We start from the raw sequence: 23,918 nt of genomic DNA on the forward strand, positions 1-23,918 counted from the left end.
ATGGAAGGCTGGGTTCTATATGACTACAGGACAGTAATGACATTTAAATTCATTGACTGTCCCAAGGACCCTGTTTAATGCAGAGTGAGGATGGGTAGGTTCTGTATAACTAAAGGACAGTAGTGGCATTTAAGCTCATTGACTGTCACAACTACTCTCTGTTTAATGAAAGTGTAGATGAGTGGGTTCTATATGACTAAAGGACAGTAGTGGCATTTAAGCTCATTGACTGTCCCAAGGACCCTATGTTTAATGCTAAGTGGAGATAGGTGGGTTCTATATAACTAACAGACAGTAGCGGCATTTAGGCCCATAGACTGCCCAGACGACCCTGTTTAATGCAAACTATGGAAGGCTGGGTTCTATATGACTAAAGGACAGTAATGGCATTTAAATTCATTGACTGTCCCAAGGACCCTGTTGAATGCAGAGTGAGGATGGGTAGGTTCTGTACAACCAAAGGACAGTAGTGGCATTTAAGCTCATTGACTGTCACAAAGACCTTCTGATGTAATGCATATATCAGTAAAGGACAATAGAGGCATTTAAGCTCGTTGACTGTCCCAAGGACCTCTGATTTAATGCAAAGTGGGGACGGGTAGGTTTTATATGTCTAAGAACAGTAGCACCATTTAGGCTCATTGACTGTCACAAGGACCCTCCGTTTAATGAAAGTGGGGATGAGTGGGTTCTATATAACTAAAGGACAGTAGTGGCATTTAAGTTCACTGTCCCAAGGCGCTTATGATTTAATGCAAAGTGAGGTTGTGGGTTCTATAGGACTAAAGGACAGTAGTGGCATTTAAGTTCATTGACTGTCCCAAGGACCCTCTGTTTTAATGCAAAGTGAGGATGTGGGTTCTATGTAACTAAAGGACAGTAGTGGCATTTAAGCTCATTGATTGTCCCAAGGCGCTTATGATTTAATGCAAAGTGAGGTTGTGGGTTTTATATGACTAAAGGACAGTAGCAGCATTTATGCTCATTGACTGTCCCAAGGAACCTCTGCTTAATGCAAACTATGGAAGGCTGGGTTCTATATGACTAAAGGACAGTAATGGCATTTAAATTCATTGACTGTCCCAAGGACCCTGTTGAATGCAGAGTGAGGATGGGTAGGTTCTGTACAACCAAAGGACAGTAGTGGCATTTAAGCTCATTGACTGTCACAAAGACCTTCTGATGTAATGCATATATAAGTAAAGGACAAGAGGCATTTAAGCTCGTTGACTGTCCCAAGGACCCTCTGATTTAATGCCAAGTGGGGACGGGTAGGTTCTATATGTCTAAGAACAGTAGCACCATTTAGGCTCATTGACTGTCACAAGGACCCTCTGTTTAATGAAAGTGGGGATGAGTGGGTTCTATGTAACTAAAGGACAGTAGTGGCATTTAAGTTCATTGACTGTCCCAAGGACCCTCTGTTTTAATGCAAAGTGAGGATGTGGGTTCTATGTAACTAAAGGACAGTAGTGGCATTTAAGCTCATTGATTGTCCCAAGGCGCTTATGATTTAATGCAAAGTGAGGTTGTGGGTTCTATGTAACTAAAGGACAGTAGCAGCATTTAAGCACACTGATTGTCCCAAGGCGCTTATGATTTAATGCAAAGTGAGGTTGTGGGTTCTATATGACTAAAGGACAGTAGCAGCATTTATGCTCATTGACTGTCCCAAGGAACCTCTGCTTAACGCAAACTATGGAAGGCTGGGTTCTATATGACTAAAGACAGTAATGGCATTTAAATTCATTGACTGTCCCAAGGACCCTGTTTAATGCAGAGTGAGGATGGGTAGGTTCTGTACAACCAAAGGACAGTAGTGGCATTTAAGCTCATTGACTGTCACAAAGACCTTCTGATGTAATGCATATATAAGTAAAGGACAAGAGGCATTTAAGCTCATTGACTGTCCCAAGGACCCTCTGATTTAATGCAAAGTGGGGACGGGTAGGTTCTATATGTCTAAGAACAGTAGCACCATTTAGGCTCATTGTCTGTCACAAGGACCCTCTGTTTAATGAAAGTGGGGATGAGTGGGTTTCATATGACTAAAGGACAGTAGTGGCATTTAAGCTCATTGACTGTCCCAAGGACCCTCCGTTTTAATGCAAAGTGAGGATGTGGGTTCTATGTAACTAAAGGACAGTAGTGGCATTTAAGCTCACTGATTGTCCCAAGGCGCTTATGATTTAATGCAAAGTGAGGTTGTGGGTTCTATAGGACTAAAGGACAGTAGTGGCATTTAAGTTCATTGACTGTCCCAAGGACAATTTGATTTAATGCAAAGCGGGGAAGTATAAGTTCTATGACTAAAGGACAGTAGTGGCATTTAAGCTCACTGATTGTCCCAAGGCGCTTATGATTTAATGCAAAGTGAGGTTGTGGGTTCTATGTAACTAAAGGACAGTAGCAGCATTTAAGCTCACTGATTGTCCCAAGGCGCTTATGATTTAATGCAAAGTGAGGTTGTGGGTTCTATATGACTAAAGACAGTAATGGCATTTAAATTCATTGACTGTCCCAAGGACCCTGTTGAATGCAGAGTGAGGATGGGTAGGTTCTGTACAACCAAAGGACAGTAGTGGCATTTAAGCTCATTGACTGTCACAAAGACCTTCTGATGTAATGCATATATAAGTAAAGGACAAGAGGCATTTAAGCTCGTTGACTGTCCCAAGGACCCTCTGATTTAATGCCAAGTGGGGACGGGTAGGTTCTATATGTCTAAGAACAGTAGCACCATTTAGGCTCATTGACTGTCACAAGGACCCTCTGTTTAATGAAAGTGGGGATGAGTGGGTTCTATGTAACTAAAGGACAGTAGTGGCATTTAAGTTCATTGACTGTCCCAAGGACCCTCTGTTTTAATGCAAAGTGAGGATGTGGGTTCTATGTAACTAAAGGACAGTAGTGGCATTTAAGCTCATTGATTGTCCCAAGGCGCTTATGATTTAATGCAAAGTGAGGTTGTGGGTTCTATGTAACTAAAGGACAGTAGCAGCATTTAAGCACACTGATTGTCCCAAGGCGCTTATGATTTAATGCAAAGTGAGGTTGTGGGTTCTATATGACTAAAGGACAGTAGCAGCATTTATGCTCATTGACTGTCCCAAGGAACCTCTGCTTAACGCAAACTATGGAAGGCTGGGTTCTATATGACTAAAGACAGTAATGGCATTTAAATTCATTGACTGTCCCAAGGACCCTGTTTAATGCAGAGTGAGGATGGGTAGGTTCTGTACAACCAAAGGACAGTAGTGGCATTTAAGCTCATTGACTGTCACAAAGACCTTCTGATGTAATGCATATATAAGTAAAGGACAAGAGGCATTTAAGTTCATTGACTGTCCCAAGGACCCTCTGATTTAATGCCAAGTGGGGACGGGTAGGTTCTATATGTCTAAGAACAGTAGCACCATTTAGGCTCATTGTCTGTCACAAGGACCCTCTTTTTAATGAAAGTGGGGATGAGTGGGTTTCATATGACTAAAGGACAGTAGTGGCATTTAAGCTCATTGTCCCAAGGACCCTCTGATTTAATGCAGAGTGGGGACAGATAGGTTCTATATGTCTAAGAACAGTAGCACCCTTTAGGCTCATTGACTGTCACAAGGACCCTCTGTTTAATGAAAGTGGGGATGAGTGGGTTCTATATAACAAAAGGACAGTAGTGGCATTTAAGTTCATTGACTGTCCCAAGGACCCTCTGTTTTAATGCAAAGTGAGAATGTGGATTCTATGTAACTAAAGGACAGTAGTGGCATTTAAACTCACTGATTGTCCCAAGGCACTTATGATTTAATGCAAAGTGAGGTTGTGGGTTCTATATGACTAAAGGACAGTAGCAGCATTTATGCTCATTGTCCCAAGGACCCTATGTTTAATGCAAACTATGGAAGGCTGGGTTCTATATGACAAAAGGACAGTAGTGGCATTTAAGTTCATTGACTGTCCCAAGGATCCTCTGTTTTAATGCTAAGTGGAGATGGGTGGGTTGTATATGACTAACAGACAGTAGCGGCATTTAGGCCCATAGACTGCCCAGACGACCCTCTGCTTAATGCAAACTATGGAAGGCTGGGTTCTATATGACTAAAGACAGTAATGGCATTTAAATTCATTGACTGTCTCAAGGACCCTGTTTAATGAAGAGTGAGGATGGGTAGGTTCTGTACAACCAAAGGACAATAGAGGCATTTAAGCTCCTTGACTGTCCCAAGTACCTCTGATTTAATGCCAAGTGGGGACAGGTAGGTTCTATATGTCTAAGAACAGTAGCACCATTTAGGCTCATTGTCTGTCACAAGGACCCTCTGTTTAATGAAAGTGGGGATGAGTGGGTTCTATATGACTAAAGGACAGTAGTGGCATTTAAGCTCACTGATTGTCCCAAGGCGCTTATGATTTAATGCAAAGTGAGGTTGTGGATTCTATAGGACTAAAGGACAGTAGCAGCATTTATGCTCACTGACTGTTGCAAGGACCCTCTGTTTAATGCAAACTCGGTAGGCTGGGTTCCATATAACTAAAGGACAGTAATGGCATTAAAGTTCACTGACAGTCCCAAGGATCATTTGATTTAATGCAAAGCGGGAAGAGTAAGTTCTATATGACTAAAGGACAGTAGCGGCATTTAAGCCCAGTGTCCCACGGACCCCCTGATTTAATGCAAAGTGGGGATGGGTAGGTTCTATATTACTAATGGACAGTAGCAGCATTTAGGCTTATTTACTGTCCAAAGACCCTCAGTTTAATACAAAGTGAGGATGTGGGGGTCTATGTAAATAAAGGACAGTAAAGGCATTAATTAAAGTTCACTGACTGTCCCAAGGACCATTCAATTTAATGCAAAGCAGGGAAGGGTAAGTTCTATATGAATAATGGACAGTAGCAGCATTTAGGCTCATTTACTGTCCAAAGACCCTCAGTTTAATACAAAGTGAGGATGTGGGGGTCTATGTAAATAAAGGACAGTAAAGGCATTAATTAAAGTTCACTGACTGTCCCAAGGACCATTCAATTTAATGCAAAGCAGGGAAGGGTAAGTTCTATATGAATAATGGACAGTAGCAGCATTTAGGCTCATTTACTGTCCAAAGACCCTCAGTTTAATGCAAAGTGAGGATGTGGGGTCTATGTAACTAAAGGACAGTAGTGGCATTTAAGCTCACTGATTGTCCGAAGGCGCTTATGATTTAATGCAAAGTGAGGCTGTGGGTTCTATAGGACTAAAGGACAGTAGTGGCATTTATGCTCACTGATTGTTCTAAGGACTCTCTGTTTAATGCAAACTTGGTACGCTGGGTTCCATATAACTAAAGGACAGTGATGGCATTAAAGTTCACTGACAGTCCCAAGGACCATTTGATTTAATGCAAAGCAGGGAAGGGTAAGTTCTATGACTTAAGGTCAGTAGTGGCATTTAGGCCCAGTGTCCCACGGACCCCCTGATTTAATGCAAAGTGGGGATGGGTAGGTTCCATATTACTAATGGACAGTAGCAGCATTTAGGCTCATTTACTGTCCAAAGACCCTCAGTTTAATACAAAGTGAGGATGTGGGGTCTATGTAAATAAAGGACAGTAATGGCATTAATTAAAGTTCACTGACTGTCCCAAGGATCCTCTCTTTAATGAAAAGTGGGGGGGAGGAATGGGTGGGTTCTATGACTAAAGGACAGTAGTGGCATTTATGATCATTAACTGGTCCCTGGACTCTGTTGTTTTTTTTTTTTTAAAGATTTTATTTATTCATTATAGAGAGGGGAGGGGGGGAGGAGCAGGAAGCATCAACTCCCATATGTGCCTTGACCAGGCAAGCCCAGGGTTTTGAACCGGCAACCTCAGTGTTTCCAGGTTGAGGCTTTATCCACTGCGCAACCACAGGTCAGGCAAGGACTCTGTTTTAATGCAAAGTGGAGATGGGTGGGTTCTATATGACTAACAGACAGTAGCAGCATTTAGGCCCATTGACTGTCCCAAGGAATCTGTTTTAATGCAAAGTGAGGATGGATGGGTTCTATAATAACTTAATGACTTAGTGACTATAAAGTATATTAGCTGTCCCAGGAACCCGTATTTTAATGGAAATGTCAGGATCTTGGATATATCCAAGAACAGTAGTGGCATTTAAACACTTTAACTGTCCCAGTTACTCTCTGTTTAAATGCAATTGAGGAGGGGATGGTGTCCCAGACTAACAAAAGGGACATTAGCTCTTTTTAGCACATTAACAGTCACAAGTACCCTCTGTAGTAATTCAAAGAGATCCAGGTTAACAGATGGAAACTTTGGGGATTCTAATTTTGCACAAGATAGATTTGTGAGAAAAGCCTTGATTATCACTTTTCAGATGTAAAGTTGGTGGTGCATTCCTGATTCAAAGGTCAGTTGTAATCAAATGAGCACATAATTTGTCTTAGTGTATTTTTCTTAAGTACTAAAGGTGCCCTCCTAGAATAATAAGGAAGTGGGTGTGGCTTGGTCAGACATGTGCATATGCAGTCACTGATATAATGAAATCAAGACGGGTCCATGAGTACTGGGCCCACATTACAGCAACCAAATGGATACACTGGACCTTCCAAAAGGACAGTACTCCTGACAAGTATGACTGTGCAGACTGTCTAAGAGGTGAGTTCTTGAATAATCTTTGCTCTGAGTAATACCCAGTGTGATGGGGTAGGATTAAACTTATTTTTATTGTACAGGACATATGCAATTATGCACATCAACTCCTTAAGAGAAGATAACAATGGCATAGAGATAAGGCTTATCTTAGACTAATGAGTGGACTATGGGCAATGAGGATTTTTACGTATTCCCACAACCTATGAGTAATAAAGAGCATGGGTGTGTGTGTTACCCGTTAAGCAAGATCATGAGCAATAACTGTGTCCATTAATATTCCAAATTAAAGGCCTTTGAGCATTAACATCTCTGATATTGTCTGAAGTTACAAAGAATTTGTGTAATAAACAGGTATGTGGACAATTGGGATTCTAATCATTAATTATTCATGAAACATGGTCTTAAATAGTCAGCAGTGCCTAGTGGAAATGCAAGGGGTATGGAATATCGATTTTGGGCGAGACAACAAGTTTAACTGTCCCAGAAGCATGGACTCTGATTGCAGTGGATTTAATAGCAGGGCTGAAGGGGATGGCTTGGGCCGGGGCCAGGGCCGGGGCCGGGGCTGGGCATTGGGACTGGGTTTGGGGCAGGGGCTGGGGCTAGGGCTTGGACCCGACTGGGGGAATGGGGACAGAAGGACTGGGGCTAGACTGGGGGGAGTTCTGAGGGCAGAGCTGGGTACCGTGGAGGCAGAGCATCATAGAAAATTGAAAATATGGGCACTTAATACTCCAATTTAAGTATGAATGAGAAGTTCACAGCAATTCAAGCTTTCTGTGTGATAGGTTGGTTACTATTTAATTAGTGCAGCATTAAAGATGGAAACAGAGCAAGACCTGGAGTGGAATGGATCTTCAAATATATATTTTTAGTTGGTCATAAAGTTAAATTTTTCATTAACTATTTATGTGTGCTGTAAGACTCTTCAAAATTCCACAGCGAAGTAGTTTATTAATTTCAATGTAAAAAAGTGAAAAAATTTAATGTGAAATTATTTGACTTTGGATATCTTAAAAAAAAGAAAGTTTAAGCCACTTATAAAAAAGAAATTGAAAGTTTAACAAGTTTTAAGGAACTCATAAATGAAGTCATTAAATGTAACTGAAACTAATTCAACAAACAAAGGCTTAAATATATCTCTAGTAAACCACATAATTGAATTATTTATGACTGGCATCCAAGAAATAAGTAGAAATCAAAATCCAACCCCAGCATTAGCCACGGGGTAGGTGTTCCTCTTGAAGGCAGGGATTCCTCTTCTGCCACCTGTTGGCCAACGATCATCTGGAATACATTTTGGTCCTCGTCGGGACTCACTGCCATGTTCATTCACACTTGGCAGGATGGAGTACTGCCCCAGGCTAGTGTGGTAGGGCAGAGGACTGAACAACCAGATATCCAGCATTGCAAGGGTCAATGCTAGAGGGGAGGGAGCTAGTAAGAGAGGGAGTTGAAAAGGACAAATGTCCTTGGAAAGACCTTGAGCACCACCCACTGGAGAAGACGTAAGCCTGTGGCCCCTCTGTTTCTGCCTCCTGATTGGCTGAATAAAGACGGCAGCGAGGAACCTAACTTCATCTAATTCCGTTCGCCATTAATTGGCTGTACCCAACTGTACTACATTGTCTGATTGGGCATGTAATGCGGCAATCCAACACTGACCATCCCATTTTTTCTCAGTTTTGCAGCTAATGCGGAAATACCCGCCATCTTTAACAACGCGGCAGGCGCACCTGCAGCCAAGCCCGCCAAGGATGTATCTCCAAGAACACCTGCCAGGTCATCCATGTAACAAACTGCCAGGAAATGGTCAAGGTCTACCATATTGTCCCTGCTGCAAAACCTGTCAGAAAACGCACGCGGCAAAGACAAAGGCCCGCCATGTTTTACATTGCGGCAAGTACAGTACTTGCGCCGCCATCTTATATCATGTAACAGAATATTTCCGCCATGCTGCACACTAGGAACAAAGACACCACCATGATGCAGCCTTCCCGCCATTTGAACACCGGGGCAAAATCGAACCCGCCATTTTGGACAGTGTAACAAAGCAGACAGACATGCTGAGCAATACCACAAAGTCTAGCCGCCATTTTGAGCTCTGCTTCTCGTTTCCAAATAGCCCCTTGTAATTTGACACATGACAGTCCTATTCTTTTACCTCAGGACACAATTCATGCAAAGCTGCTAACAAGCCCCATGTCAGCTCATTCAAAATACTTAGTTCATGAAACTGCGTCTGCCTGTCCTGCGATCCATACTGCCTCCCTGCTTTATACTTAGCACAACCATTAGCTGAACCGCGAGGCAAAGCTCAAGTGGCCCGTCGCCATATTTCCTCTTCAGCCTAAAAAACCCCTTAGCCTAACTGCAGTCATCTCCCAGCCAAAGCCGTAGGTCCACTCACACAACACCAAACGATTAGCAGCAAAAATCTGTAGACATTCCAGATACAACGAATCACAGAAAACCAATTTTCAAACGATTAAAAAAAAAAAATCTAAGCAGGTATCCGCGGCCCCGATGGGCAAGAAAAAGAAATTAAAGCAGGTATCCGCGGCCCCGATGGGCGAGAAAAAAATTGAAGCAGGTATCCGAGGCCCCGGTGGGCCAAAAAGTTTTTTTTAAAATAACAGGTATCCGAGGCCCCGATGGGCTAAGGATAGGAAAAAGATTAAAGCAGGTATCCGCGGCCCCGATGGGCAATTAAAAAAAAAAAAATAAAGCCAGGTATCCACAACCCTGATGAATATAATATAGAAAACCGGAAGGAATAGAAAAACCACAAAAAAAAAAAAAAAAAAAGAAAAGGAGAAAAAATAAAAGACATCTCACCAGAAATTAATGAAAAGAAAATTTCCTTTAACATGTAAAATGGCCTATAAATATCTCAATAGAAACATATGGTGGTGTCAAGAAAATATCTGGAGAAAATTGAAAATTTAAATATTTTACAGAATTTTGGTAAATTTTCTAAAAGAAATATGTCATAAGGAATAGTTGGGAGCTGGCAAATGTTCCAGAAAGAACCATATAGGAAAAAATATCTGCTATTAGCAAGATTCCATTTCACCCCGGGAGAAGAAGAAATATGGCGGCAGCAGCAAACTGCAGTGCTTTAAGAAGTCCGTGGGGGGGGGGTGGAGACTGAGGGCGGAGGGAGCAGAACAGGCGTGGCCTAGAAGATGGAAAGCTAGACATCTTTATAGTTTAGACACTTAAAAAAATTATTCATTAAAGAGAAAAATGGAGATTACAAGAAAACATCAACACATCTGAAAAAATACTGCTGGAAGTAGGCTTCATTTGTAGTCCAGGAGCCATAACTTCAATGGGCTATCATCTATAAAATAGGGCCCTTGAGTAAATAAAATTACATAATTGATGCTACAATTCTCCATAAACAGCATAACAACAGGAAAGCATTTAGTTTAATTTGGTTTTGAAAAAGAAGAAAGGAGAAGTTAGAGCTTTGATATGTTAATAAGTATTCAAATGCCAAATTCAGACAGAATGTGTAACTCCGGGCAGCAAACTTTTGAACCAAAGAAGTTAGGAAGGGTCTAAAAAGTTAGAACCCCCTTCAAGGGTCTGTATCTTCCATTATCTAATGTGATAGTGAAGCTCTACTCATCGGTTTGATAGATTATGAAATAAACACCCATAAAAGTAACATGATGGACATGACGTCACACACTGATTCTTCCGTGTATTTTCTGATACAGTACTCTATCTTTGTATGGACTGTGATCATAGGATACAAAAACTGCTTATAAAAGTCAGATAGTGAGCAAGAGAGAGGAAGGAACGAAAGGAATTTCACAGAATACCAATTTGGTCCCTAAATAATCAAGGAGTATTATGTATGACTTATATCACACAACAACTCTTAGAAAGTCAAAGAATATACTGCCTTCCCACTGACTGAACTGGAAAGTAATACTATCAGACAAACATGTCATCCAATCTCCAGATAAATAACAAAGAATGCAAATTTCTTAAAGAGTACATTCCATCTTTGAAATGATCTTGGTTTGCGAAGGAAAAAAAAAAAGTTATCTGACTTGTCATTTCAAATGACCAAATGAGGATACTTTGTTACAAAAGAAGTACCTTTGACAACACAATGCTTACTACAAAGAGAATTTAATAATAGAATCTGATTCTGGAAGATGATTCTCCACAGGAGCCTTCCTGAACACCCAAATATTAAATTATGGAGCAAAAGTCTAAAAACAAGGCCTGTTATAAAATATTTCATCCTAATTTAAGTTTTCACAAATTCCTAGTGAGAAAAATAGAAAAAAAAAGAATTAAAAAAAAAGAAAAGAAAAAAAAGAATTATTTCATTGTATAAATTGGTCAATTGAGATTGAGGGATATTGATTTCTTTGATTTAAAAAGCTAGTAGCAACATTAGGATCCCAGAGTAGAGAGCTTTGGACTCAGATAACTTTTAGTACACTTCAGAGAACTTGCGTGTCAACTTTCTCTAGCGAGAATTGTGGAATTTGTATGAAGGTTAAAATCAGTGTAATGATCATGATACATTTGAAAAATAACAACGATACCTGTAAAAAGCGGTAACTATGACCACTTTGATATCACTCAGTTGTCAAGAAAAAAGCGATTATATATAAGTGGTATTTAACACCCGGGATCTCAGCTTGGACTAACCAGGAGGACCAAAAAAGCAAACCAACTGCAATCAGCAGCAATACTATAAGACCATCTGACCACCAGTTTTAAACTCTTTCATAGGCCATGAAATAATACTATCACGAATAATTTGATCCTGCTCTAGAATTTAACCTATTTTAGTTTATTGTGTTGTAAACACAGGCTACCAATTGTTAAGGTAACTAGACCTATCAAATACAGCTCTTAACACTCAAAGAGCATCAACTACAAAAAAAAAAAAAAAAGACTATGAAATTAAAACATTTTGTTTCAAAAAAAACACCAAAAAAGGTAAAAAGATGAGTGATAAACTGATTGTCCTACAGTCTGGTGTCTAGGCCCTGGTTTCCAAGGATAGCCAGGATTGCAGATTACTACCATACCATTGATGGTCATAGTAATTTCCTTTGTGAGATCGGGTGAGATTAAAGCTGCCGAAATGTTGATAACATGATTTTGGGTGACTCTCACTCACATTGGACACAGGACATTTTCAGGCTACCAAGGTCTACTTGCCGATACCTAGGCTAAAAGAATGGCAGAAGCAAGAAATCGATACTTTTTGGTACAAACAGGTTCCAAAGAATAGTGTTAGAAGTAGCAACAGTGTTGTTACCTTTCTCTCCTATTACCTTTCTCTCCTACTGTGAGGTATTAAATTATCCATTTAAGGTGCATTTGACAATAAAAGCATGACCCAGCTGGATAGTTCTGTTGGTCGGAATAGCCTCCGGATATGCAAATGTTGCCTTGCGGGTTCCATCCCTGATTAGGATGCATACAGGAACAGATTGATGTTTCTGTCTCTCTCTAAAAAAACAAATAAAAAAAATATATATGAACAGTTTTCTGGACCCAAAAAGGAAGAGATGGTACATGGACATTATGAAGAATTTTCACATGAACTATTGAATAAACAAATACATAAGTACCTCTTCTCTGCCCATTATTCTAAATCTTGATTGATAAATAACTATATCTCACATGGGCCTGCAAATTTTAGAATATATAATAAACAGGTTATTTATATAGAAAGGGACTTCCAAAAAAATATTTGCCTAGGACCCTGCATCATACCTAGGAAGAGCCCTGCTCTCTCCTGCCACTTATCACCTTCAGGCTTCACTTAAACCAAATTCACGGCATACATCAGGAATTATATGGGAGGGAAGAAACAAGTCCTTATTTTAAAAGATTCCAGTTTTACTTCTGGGTTTGTCACTTTGGTAACCTATGGTTCCTCTCTTCCAATCGAGTTGAAACAAAGGTGAGGATTGCCTGATACAGCCACCAGATGGCAGCATAAAATTATTAAAGAAACACTGAATCAGCCTGCAGGGCATGAGCCAAGGTCTTATAAGGAAGCTTAACTAAGGTTTGCATTGAAGGGAAATATGCCTTATTTACAACAGTTCAGTATCAAATAAAAGGAGAAGTTAAAAGTACTCAGCTTCCTTTGATTTGGACAATAGCCCCTCAGTGGAAGCCTGTCCTTGGCTTAAGGCAATGGCATTTAAAGGAGGCTTTGTTTGATAAAGCATTCAAAATCAAATGAGGGAGTTGATGGGGGCCATTATCAGTGAAATGTAGTCAAAGGAACAAAGATATATTCTGGCTCTTTACAAACATAAGGACTGTCTGCAGTGGCTTCAGGCTACCAAGGTCTACTTGCCGATACAAACTTGTTGTATGTAGCTCTATATCAATCTCTATATAAAAACACTCTAAACTGTCAAAAGGTAGAAAGGACTACTTCCAGAACTGGTGTGATGCCAATCCCTGAAGGTATGCAATCCAGTGATAGATTTTGTGTGGATATTATGGAGATAACCATCAGATAGTATAGTTGGGCCAAATGTCCTGTAACTATCTTTTACTTAGGTCAAGACCTTATCAACCTCATCAGAGTTTCTGGGGAATTCCTCTAATCTTGCTCCATCACACACACATTTATGGTGTCCTTCAAGGGTATATTAAAATGTTGGGAGCCCATTTTACGTGTTTTTTTTTTTAAACTAAACATTTCTTCAATTTAGGGATTTTGGAGAGAGATGAAAGGGGAGAGAGAGAAATAATCAATTTGCTATTCCACACATTCATGCATTCATTGCTCAACTCTTGTATGTGCTTGGATGTGTGATCTAACCTGCAACCTTGCTGTATTGGGACAACACTCTAACAAGCCAAGCACCCTGGTTAAAGTGAGGTTTCTATGCTTATGAAAAAAGAATATGGAGCTATACATGTCAAAACTCAGTAAGCGCCTGACCAGGCGGTGGCGCAGTGGATAGAGCGTCGGATTGGGATGCCGAGAAACCAGGATTGAGACCCCGAGTTCACCAGCTTGAGCGTGGGCTCACCTAGTTTGAGCAAAACCTCACCAGTTTAAACCCAAGGTCGCTGGCTCCAGCAAGGGGTTATTCGGTCTGCTGAAGGCCCACGGTCAAGGCACATATGAGAAAGAAATCAATGAACAACTAAGGTGTCGCAATGCGCAACGAAAAACTAATGATTGATGCTTCTCATCTCTCCGTTCCTGTCTGTCTGTCCATGTCTATCCCTCTCTCTGACTCTCTCTCTATCTCTGTAAAAAAAAAAGAAAAACTCAGTAAGCATACACTTAATAATTGTGAGTTCCTTTATGTATATATTTTATATCAAAGTTTAAAATCTTATATAAAGAAGTACTGGCCTGACCTGTGGTGGTGCAGTGGATAAGGTGTCGACCTGGAAATGCTGAGGTTGCCTGGTCAAGGCACATATGGGAGTTGATGCTTCCTGCTCCTCCCCCCTTCTCTCTCTCTTACCCTCTCTCTCTCCTTTCTAAAAAATGAATAAATAAATTAAAAAAAAAAGTTAAAAAAAAAAAGTACTGAGTTCTGTTCATGAGATACATTTGTGAGTGTCAGATTGTATGGAAATCTGCAATTTACTTTGAAATGCATCACAGTATAAGATGAGGATATGATTAAAAAATATATAATACTGTATTAATTATAGACACTTCGTGGTAAGTCTTCACTGTACTAGTCTTTCATCCTTGCTGCAGGATTGAAAAGTTTCATAAACAAAATGAAATGTTGTGGGCAAGTGATATCACTGAGAATGAAGGAAGAGGGAGCTCCAAGGATTCATCATCCATTGAAGGAACCATTAAGGTGGGGAAATCTAGCAGAATCAACTTTTTCAGAATTCTAGAATCTAATAAGTAAAAAGAAAAAAAAAAGAGTGCTTAATAAAGAAAGACTGCTAAAATACAGTAAGAGAGCATTGTGGCATTTTTGCTTACCAACCTACCACTCCTCATTTCTTAGCTGAGTCACTGCTCTGGAGATGGCAGCCTGCACAATTATGGACCTTGTTCTGTAATTTAAAAAATATATACACATTGCCACAGCTTTATAGACACAGTACCATTATGATCAATTGAAAGCCAAAAATTTAGATAACTTGATGAAATAGACAAATTCCAAGAAACATATAAACTACCAAATCTGGCTTATAAAGACACAGAAAACCAGAACAAACCTATACCAAATAAGGACATTAAATCAGTAACATAAAACCTCTCCCCAAAAGAAAAAATCCAGGACTAGATGGCTTCACTAGTAAATTTACCAAAAGTTTGAAAAAGAATTAACACCAATAGTTTTCAAATGCTACCAAAAAATAAAAAGACTAGGAAACATCTCCTAACTCATTCTATGAAACCAAAGCATGACACTACAAATAAAAGAAAGCTACGGCCTGACCAGATGGTGGCGCAGTGGACAGAGCATTGAACTGGGATGTGGAGGACCCAGGTTTGAGACTCCTAGGTCTCCAGCTTGAGCCCAAGGTTGCTGGCTCAAGCAACAGGTAACTTGGTCAGCTGTGCCTCCCCCCACCCCCCCACCCCCGTCAAGGCACATATGAGAAATCAATCAATGAACAACTAAGGAGCTGCAACAAAGAATTGATGTTTCTCATCTCTCTCCCTTCCTGTATGTCTGTCCCTATCTGTCTCTCTCTCTGACTCTGTCTTTGCCACAAAAAAAAAGCTACAGACTATATTCCATAAGTACATAGATACAACAATTGTCAACAAAATATTAGCAAATCAAATCAGCAACATATTAAAAAGATTATAAACCATGATCAATTGAAATTTATTCCAGGAATGCAAGTGTTTTAATATATGAATATCAATCAATGTAATTCACCCCATAGATAGAATAAAGGAAATAACACCTTAATTGATGCAGAAAAAGCATGTGATAAGTTCTAGCACTTTATCATCATAAAAACAATCACCAAACTAGGAATGAAAATGAACCTCTTCAGCATTATAAAGGGCATTTATTAATTAAAACCACAGCTAATATCACACCCAGTGATGGAATTCTGAAAGCTTTCCCTCTAAGATCAAGCACAAGACCAATATACCCACTCTCACCACTGCAATTCAACTTTGCCCTGGAAGTTCTAACAAGAGCAATTAGGCAAGAAAATCTATAAAAAGTATCAAAATTGGCCCTGGCCAGTTGGCTCAGTGGTAGAGCGTCGGCCTGGCGTGCAGGAGTCCCGGGTTCGATTCCCGGCCAGGGCACACAGGAGAAGCGCCCATCTGCTTCTTCACCCATCCCCCTCTCCTTCCTCTCTGTCTCTCTCTTCCCCTCCAGCAGCCGGGGCTCCATTGGAGCAAAGTTGGTTCGGGCGCTAAGGATGGCTCCATGGCCTCTGCCTCAGGCGCTAGAATGGCCCTGGTTGCAACAGAGTGATGCTCCAGATGGGCAGAGCATCGCTCCCTGGTGGGCATGCTGGGTGGATCTCAGTTGGGCGCATGCAGGAGTCTGTCTGACTGCCTCCCTGTTTCCAACTTCAGAAAAATACAAACAAACCAACTTCAGAAAAATACAAACAAACAAAAAAAGCATAAAAATTGGAAAAGTAAAAGTAAACTATTTCTATTCATAGATGATATGATCATATATATATATAATCTTAAAACATGCAGAAAAATACTATTCGTCTTAATAAATTGATAATGAATTCAGCAATGGTGCAGGATACAAATTGAGTTGTATTTCTATACACTAGCAATTAACTACTTGAAAGGGAAATTAAGAATATTATTCACCAAAGCCAAAAAGTGGAAATAACTTAAATATCCATCAACTGATGAGTGGATAAAAATGTGGTATATCTATACAATGGAATATTATTCACAATAAAAAATAATGAAGTACTGAGACATGCTACAAGGTAGATGAATCTCTAAAACGTATTAATTATAGGCCTGACTTGTGGTTGCTCAGCGGATGGGGTGTTGACCTAGAAACGCTAAGGTCACCGGTTCAAAGCCCTGGGCTTGCCTGGTCCAGTAATGTGTGGGAGTTGATGCTTCCTGCTCCTCCCCACCTCTTTCTCTCTCTCTCCCCTCTCTTTCTAAAAAAATGAATAAAAACGCCTGACCTGTGGTGGCGCAGTGGATAAAGCGTCGACCTAGAAATGCTGAGGTCGCCGGTTCGAAACCCTGGGCTTGCCTGGTCAAGGCACATATGGGAGTTGATGCTTCCTGCTCCTCCCCCCTTCTCTCTCTCTCTCTCCTTTCTAAAATGAATAAAAAAAAAAAAAAAAAAAATGAATAAAAAAAATCAAAACATGCTAATTCTAAAAGGCCACATATTGAATAATATTATTTATACAAAATATCCAGACAAAGCAATTCCATAGGGTCATAAAGGAAATTAGTGAATAGCTGTGGTTGGAAGGAGGGAAGAAATGGAAAGTGATTGGTTATTGGGAGATTTTCTTTTGGGGTCATGAAAATGTTCTGGAACTAGATAGTGAAGATAGTTCCACAACATTGGAATGACTAAATGTCACTGAATTAGACACTTTAAAATGGTTAAAGTAGTAAATTTACATTTTGTGTATTTTATCATACTTAAAGAAATGTTGGAGCCCTTTCTGGGTAGCAAAGTTGGTTACAGCATTGTATTGATATGCAAACATTGTGGGTTTGATCGCCGGTCAGGGCACATACAAGAATCTACCAATGAATGCATGCATAGGTGGAACAACAGATTGATGTTACTTTATCTCTCCCTTCCTCTCTTTCTCTCTCTAATATCAATAAATGATAAATAAAAAGTGGTTTCACACACACATATAACAACAACAGCAACAAAAAAAGCTAGGGAAAAATGAGGGAGGTCATAGAGATAGCGGAGCCCTGAACCACAATGTAAAAACGTCTGACTACCCTGGATAGAGAGAAAGGTCCAGCAGCTTCCAGCCATATCAGCTAACCTAGCTAAGGCACCAAACCACGGAACAAAGCAATCTTGAATTTTTCAGCCTTAGTCAAGCTCCTAGTTGAAAGAAGCTGCAAGAGTGGCTTCAGACAATGCCACATTAAATCACAACAGTTGAGCCCTCTCAATCCACAGAATCCTGAGAAATAACAAATTGTTGGTATTTTAAGCCAAAAAATAGGAACATATACTTTGCGTGGTCACCAACGAAGAGCAATTCTTGATTATTTTAAGTAGAAGAGTATAAAGGTGTGGAAAGTAAACCTGGGTTTGATTTTTAAAACCTTAGTCTCAAAGGTATGCCTAGAATCTAAATTCAAAGTGTGTTGTGAATTGGGAAGCCTGAAATCTGAGAGAGGTTATTATGACTAAGTTTAGAACTTTGCTTTTCACTCTTCAGTCAAAGCTTTCAAACTTAATTCAAATTGCATAGCGTATTTGAGCCAAAATGCAGTACTCTGGCATGTTAAAAACAAATAGCCGTTCTTAATACAGAAAGGCCTACTTTTAAGAAGAGCAACAGATAACTTAAAAAAGCTTATTTAAAGAGGTCACAAGAGGCACTGGGGCAGCACATAGTTCTCTCTAAACATTTTTATGAGATAAATGCAAGTAAAGCAGAAACATGTTTTGGATTTCCCTGAAATTACCCAGTAATAGAGAGCTTCAGTTAACATTTGAATAGACTGTGGTGTTTTATTTTTATTTTATTTTTTTATTAGAGGTTATCAATAATGCCACTTACTATTCTACTTGGCTAAAGCAAGAGTCTGACAAAGAATTCATGAAGAATTCTAGTGTATCCCTATACAATGTGTATATATCGTTTGGCTAAGAATCTCCTCACTTATGCCTCCTTCATTCCCTTAAGTATTTGTTGAATTTTTAGAAACATTCAGGAGATTTTTTTGTGTGTGATAGCGACAGAGTCAGAGAGGGGACAGATAGGGACAGACAGACAGGAAGGGAGAGAGATGAGAAACATCAATTCTTCGTTGAGGCTCCTTAGTTGTTCATTGATTGCTTTCTCATATGTGCCTTGATCGTGGGGCTACAGCAAACCGAGTGATCCCTTGCTTGAGCCAGCGACCTTGGGCTCTAGCTGGTGAGCATTGCTCAAACCAGATGAGCCCGCGCTCAAGCTGGCAGCCTCGGGGTCTCGAACCTGGGTTCTCCGCGTCCCAATCCGACGCTCTATCCACTGCGTCTCCGCCTGGTCAGGCAGGAGAGTAGATTTTGAAGGGTGTGAGGGAAGATGGAAAATGTAGCTCATCCAGTCACACCTTTATAACTCCAGCACTGTGAGCCAAGGAGAATAGACAGGTCTCTGTGCGTGACAAGTTGAAGTATGTAGTGAAAAGATGACGAAATCTGTATTCTAGTCCTGACTGTTTAGCTATAGCTTAGTTTTCTCATGTGTAAAATAAAAATACCAATCTCTGCTCCACAAAGCTCACTGGGTTGTGAAGATTCAATGGGATCACGAGTGAGAAGGTGTTTCGTAAACTAAAGAGCTGTGCAAAACCAATACCTTCCCTACTCTGTGCACTATTTTATGCTCTCCACACAAAATCAGGTCTTTACCAATGTATCTCACTTTACCAGATTATAAAGTCATTGAGGACATGGAACATGTCTGCTCTTTTCACTGCTATAACCTTGCACCTAGTGCAAAGCCTGACACAGATTAGGTATTTGATAAATATTACATAAATTGAGCATAAGAAATTCATATTAAAAAAGCAGAGTTTGTTTCTGTGGAACTCAGTCTTTTTTATCTGAACTTTTCTCATTCTTAGTACCTTCTCTGTTTCAGAGCCCTACTGTCTCATATTTCCCCCTTAAACAATGCCCTGGGCATACCTGACTGGTGCTGGCGCAGTGGATAAAGCATCTTCCTGGAATTCTGAGGTCACCGGTTGAAAATCCCCTTCAGCCTGACCTGTGGTGGCAGCGGCTAAAGCATCGACCTGGTCAAGACACATATGGGAGTTGATACTTCCTGCTCCTCCCTCCTCCCTTCCCTCTATTCTCTCTAAAATGAATAAATAAACTCTTTAAGCTTCCTGCTCCTCCCCCCTCCTTTCTCTCTCTTCTAAAATGAATAAATAAACTCTTTAAAAAATATTTACTCAAAACCCTCTTCAAGGCTCAAAGAAGATGGAACTAATACCTAGAAGTTGATGCTTCCTGCTCTTCCCCTCCCCCTCTTCCCTCTTTCTTCTCTCTAAATCAATAAATCAAATCTTTAAAAAAAAATTCTCTAGGATAAAGAACAAATAACTTCATTTAGAAGACATCAATGGTGAACAATACTTACTGGGACATTCTTCCTCTCTCTTCCTCTTGGGGAATTAACATTCTAATAGGAGTGAAAACCTAAAAGATAGGTCTAATTGTTGGAATTTCAGGAATCAGTAGCCTGTGGGCAATGCCCAATTTCATGCAGGAAGCTTTTGGAAGTCACTGAATCTCAGAGCCAAGATTATGATAGAATATGGCATTTGCTTTGGCTACAAAGTTTTAAAATTTTTTTAATTGATTTTAGAGAGAGAGGAAAGGAGAGAGAGAGAGAGAGAGACAGGAACATTGATCTGTTCCTGCATGTGCTCTGACCGGGGATTGAACCAGCAACTTCTATGCTTCCAGGCAGCACTCTAACCAACCCAGCTATCTTACCAGGACAGTTACAAAATTTAAGAGAGCATCAAAAATTCATTAATCAAGATAAATAATATTACTTGTTTATTTTTTACAGCTTTATTGAGCTATAATCTACATATCATAAAACCCACTTACTAGCATGACCTGTGGTGGCGCAGCGGATAAAGCCTCAACCTGGAAATGCTGAGTCGCCGGTTTGAAACCCTGGGCTTGCCTGTCAAGGCACATATGGGAGTTGATGCTTCCAGCTCCTCCCCCCTTCTCTCTCTCTGACTCTCTCTCCTCTCTCTCCCTCTCTCTCTCTCTCCTCTCTAAAAATGAAAAAATAAATAAATAAATAAATAAAGCTAAAAAAAAAAACAACCAAAAAACCCCACTTACTTAAAAAGTTTACAATACAATGGTTTTCATTTCAACCTACAGAGTTGTGCAACCATCACCATAATCTATTTTTGGAACATTTTCATCATTGCTAAAAGAAACCTTGTACTCAATGGGAATCAGTCTCCATTCCCATCTGTCCCTCCTCCCAGTCTTAGGAAACCACAAATCTATCTTCTGTCTCTATAGATTTGTCTATTCTAGATATTTCATGTAAGCGAAATTATACATTTTGTAGTCTTTTGTGATTGGCTTCTTTAATTTAGTACAATGTTTTCCAGGTTCATTTACTGTATGGTTATACTACATTTTGTTTATCCATTCATTAGTTGAATGAGTTGTTTCTACATTTTGGCTATTATAAATATTGTTAATAAACAAGTTTTTGTGTGAACATATATTTTCAATTCTCAGAAGCATGTATACAGAAGTGAAAGTGCTGGGTCATATGGCAACTCTAGGTTTAACTTGTTGAGGTACTGCCAAACTATTTCTCATTTTACATTTACACTGGCAATACATGAGGGTTCCAATTTCTTCACATTCTCGCCAATGCTTTTTTTTGGTCTTTTTTATTATAACCATTCTAATGGATGTGAAATTATAAATGCAATATATTTTTAAAATTAATACAGAAAAATCCATGATGAACAAAAAGTTTAAATTTTAAATAAAGACAGAACCTGGCAGTACTGTGCTGAGCCATATTAGAGCCTAAGCCAAAAGTAAGTATGTGTGGCCCTGGCCGGTTGGCTCAGTGGTAGAGCGTCGGCCTGGCGTGCAGGAGTCCCGGGTTCGATTCCCAGCCAGGGCACACAGGAGAAGCACCCATCTGCTTCTCCACTCCTCCACCTCTCCTTCCTCTCTGTCTCTCTCTTCCCCTCCCACAGCCAAGGCTCCATTGGAGCAGTTGGCCCGGGCGCTGAGGATGGCTCCATGGCCTCTGCCTCATGCGCTAGAATGGCCCTGGTTGCAACAGAGCAACGCCCCAGATGGGCAGAGCATCGCTTCCTGGTGAGCATGCTGGGTGGATCCCAGTCAGGTGCATGCGGGAGTCTGTCTGACTGCCTCCCCGTTTCCAACTTAAGGAAAAAAAAAAAGTAAGTATGTGTTTTCATATATATGTTTTTATGTATGCATAAAATAGGCCTCAAATAGTTTTAAGTAGCATGCAAAATTAGAACAATACAAACTGGCCTGACCTATGGTGGCGCAGTGGATAAAGCGTCGACCTGCAAATGCTAAGGTCGCCAGTTCGAAATCCTGGGCTTGCCTGGTCAAGGCACATATGGGAGTTGATGCTTCCAGATCCTCCCTCCTTCTCTCTCTCTGTCTCTCCCTCTCCTCTCTAAAATGAATGAATAATAATAATAAAAAAGAACAATACAAACTATTAGAAACTTACTCAAGAGGAAATAGACTTAAAAGTGAAGAGATAGTCTTCACTGGTCGATCAGTTGGTTAGAGCTTCCTTCCAATGTGCCAAGGTTGCAGATTTGATTCCCAGTCAGGGCACACACAAGAATCAACCAATGAATGCATAAATAGGTGGAACAACAAATCAATCTTTCTCTTTCTCCCTCTCTCTCCAAAATTAATAAAAATCAATAAAAAATAAAAAAGAAGTTTTAAAAATCAGTATAAGTGGAACTCAAAGAAGTAATACTAACCTAAGTTGATTTCTCAAGGGACAGTGCCATAGCATAAAGTCCTGTAGAGACCTTGGGACGCACATAGAGCCTACATCTACAAAGAAAATTGTACATGAATGTTTTATCAGAATTACTCTTTTGTAAAATCTTAGCTAAACTGTAGAATAATTCATGTCATTATCCCCATTGGAATGGGTGGTAATACTCCACCTTTCTTTTTTTTTTTTTTTTCATTTTTTCATTTTTCTGAAGCTGGAAACGGGGAGAGACAGTCAGACAGACTCCCGCATGCGCCCGACCGGGATCCACCTGGCATGCCCACCAGGGGCGACGCTCTGCCCATCCTGGGCGTCGCCATATTGCGACCAGAGCCACTCTAGCGCCTGAGGCAGAGGCCACAGAGCCATCCCCAGCGCCCGGGCCATCTCTGCTCCAATGGAGCCTTGGCTGCGGGACGGGAAGAGAGAGACAGAGAGGAAAGCGCGGCGGAGGGGTGGAGAAGCAAATGGGCGCTTCTCCTGTATGCCCTGGCCGGGAATCGAACCCGGGTCCTCCGCACGCTAGGCCGACGCTCTACCGCTGAGCCAACCGGCCAGGGCTCCACCTTTCTTATTGAAATAAGCCCTGGCTGGTTGGCTCAGTGGTAGAGCATCAGCCTGGAGTGCAGGAGTCCCGGGTTCGATTCCCACCCAGGGCATACAGGAGAAGCGCCCATCTGCTTCTCCACCCCTCCCCCTCTCCGTCTCTCTCTTCCCCTCCCGCAGCCAAGGCTCCATTGGAGCAAAATTGGCCCGGGCGCTGAGGATGGCTTTATGGCCTCTGCCTCAGGCACTAGAATAGCCCTGGTTGCAACAGAGCAATGCCCCAGATGGGCAGAGCATCGCCCCCTGGTGGGCATGCCAGGTGGATCCCGGTCGGGTGCATGCAGGAGTCTGTCTGACTGCCTCCCTGTTTCCAACTTCAGAAAAAAAAATAAAATAAAATAAAATAAATGAAATACCACTAAATAAAACTAGTAAATCAGGCCACCTCAAAAAAATATTGAACAGCAACTTCACAAACCTATTGTTCTACTATTGCTTCTTGCTATTAATTAATTAATATGTATTTCCTTAAAACCCAAGTGGTCGTTTGTTCCAGAAAATGCCCTGAGAGTCACCAAAAGCAACACTGCAGTAGGGTTCACTCATTTTTCTCCAGCTTTTCTATTTACCATTAAACTATTGCAGAGATGTTGTGTACATAGCTCAAAATAGCCTGACCTATGGTGGTGCAGTGGATAAAGTGTCGACCTGGACTGCTGAGGTCGCCGGTTCAAAACCCTGGGCTTGCCTGGTCAAGGCACATACAGGAGTTGATGCTTCTTGCTCCTCCCACCCTTCTCTCTCTCTTTCTCTCTCCTCTAAAATGAATAAAGAAAAATTAAAAAAAATAAACACATCTTTTGTTGTACAATCAAGAGATATGCTACTTGATAGGAAAAGATGATTGAAGTCACAGATTCCTCGCAACATTCAGAACTGATCCTCCGCCTGACCATGCGGTCGCGCAGTGGATAGAGTGTCAGACTGCGATGCGAAGGACCCAGGTTCGAGACCTCGAGTTTGCCA

At 40.7% G+C, this 23,918-nt stretch overlaps 1 long non-coding RNA gene across 6 annotated transcripts in view; it reads right to left on the reverse strand.

Moving 5' to 3' along the window:
- Window positions 1-23,918, reverse strand: part of LOC136317390 (uncharacterized) — a 49,425-nt gene that overhangs the window by 21,686 nt on the left and 3,821 nt on the right. For 2 of the 6 annotated variants that reach the window (XR_010727864.1, XR_010727859.1), the window contains exons 2-4: window positions 19,475-19,581; window positions 14,602-14,675; window positions 11,945-12,122 (exon numbers count right to left, since the gene is read on the reverse strand). This is a non-coding gene — a long non-coding RNA (uncharacterized lncRNA). Of the gene's footprint in view, window positions 1-11,928; window positions 12,123-14,601; window positions 14,676-19,474; window positions 19,582-23,918 lie in introns of all 6 variants that reach the window. The other 4 variants (XR_010727860.1, XR_010727865.1, XR_010727862.1 and 1 more) reach the window with 4 other exon arrangements.

This window comes from Saccopteryx bilineata, chromosome X, assembly GCF_036850765.1.
Source record: "Saccopteryx bilineata isolate mSacBil1 chromosome X, mSacBil1_pri_phased_curated, whole genome shotgun sequence".
In the NCBI taxonomy this organism is placed as follows: Eukaryota; Metazoa; Chordata; class Mammalia; order Chiroptera; family Emballonuridae; genus Saccopteryx; species Saccopteryx bilineata.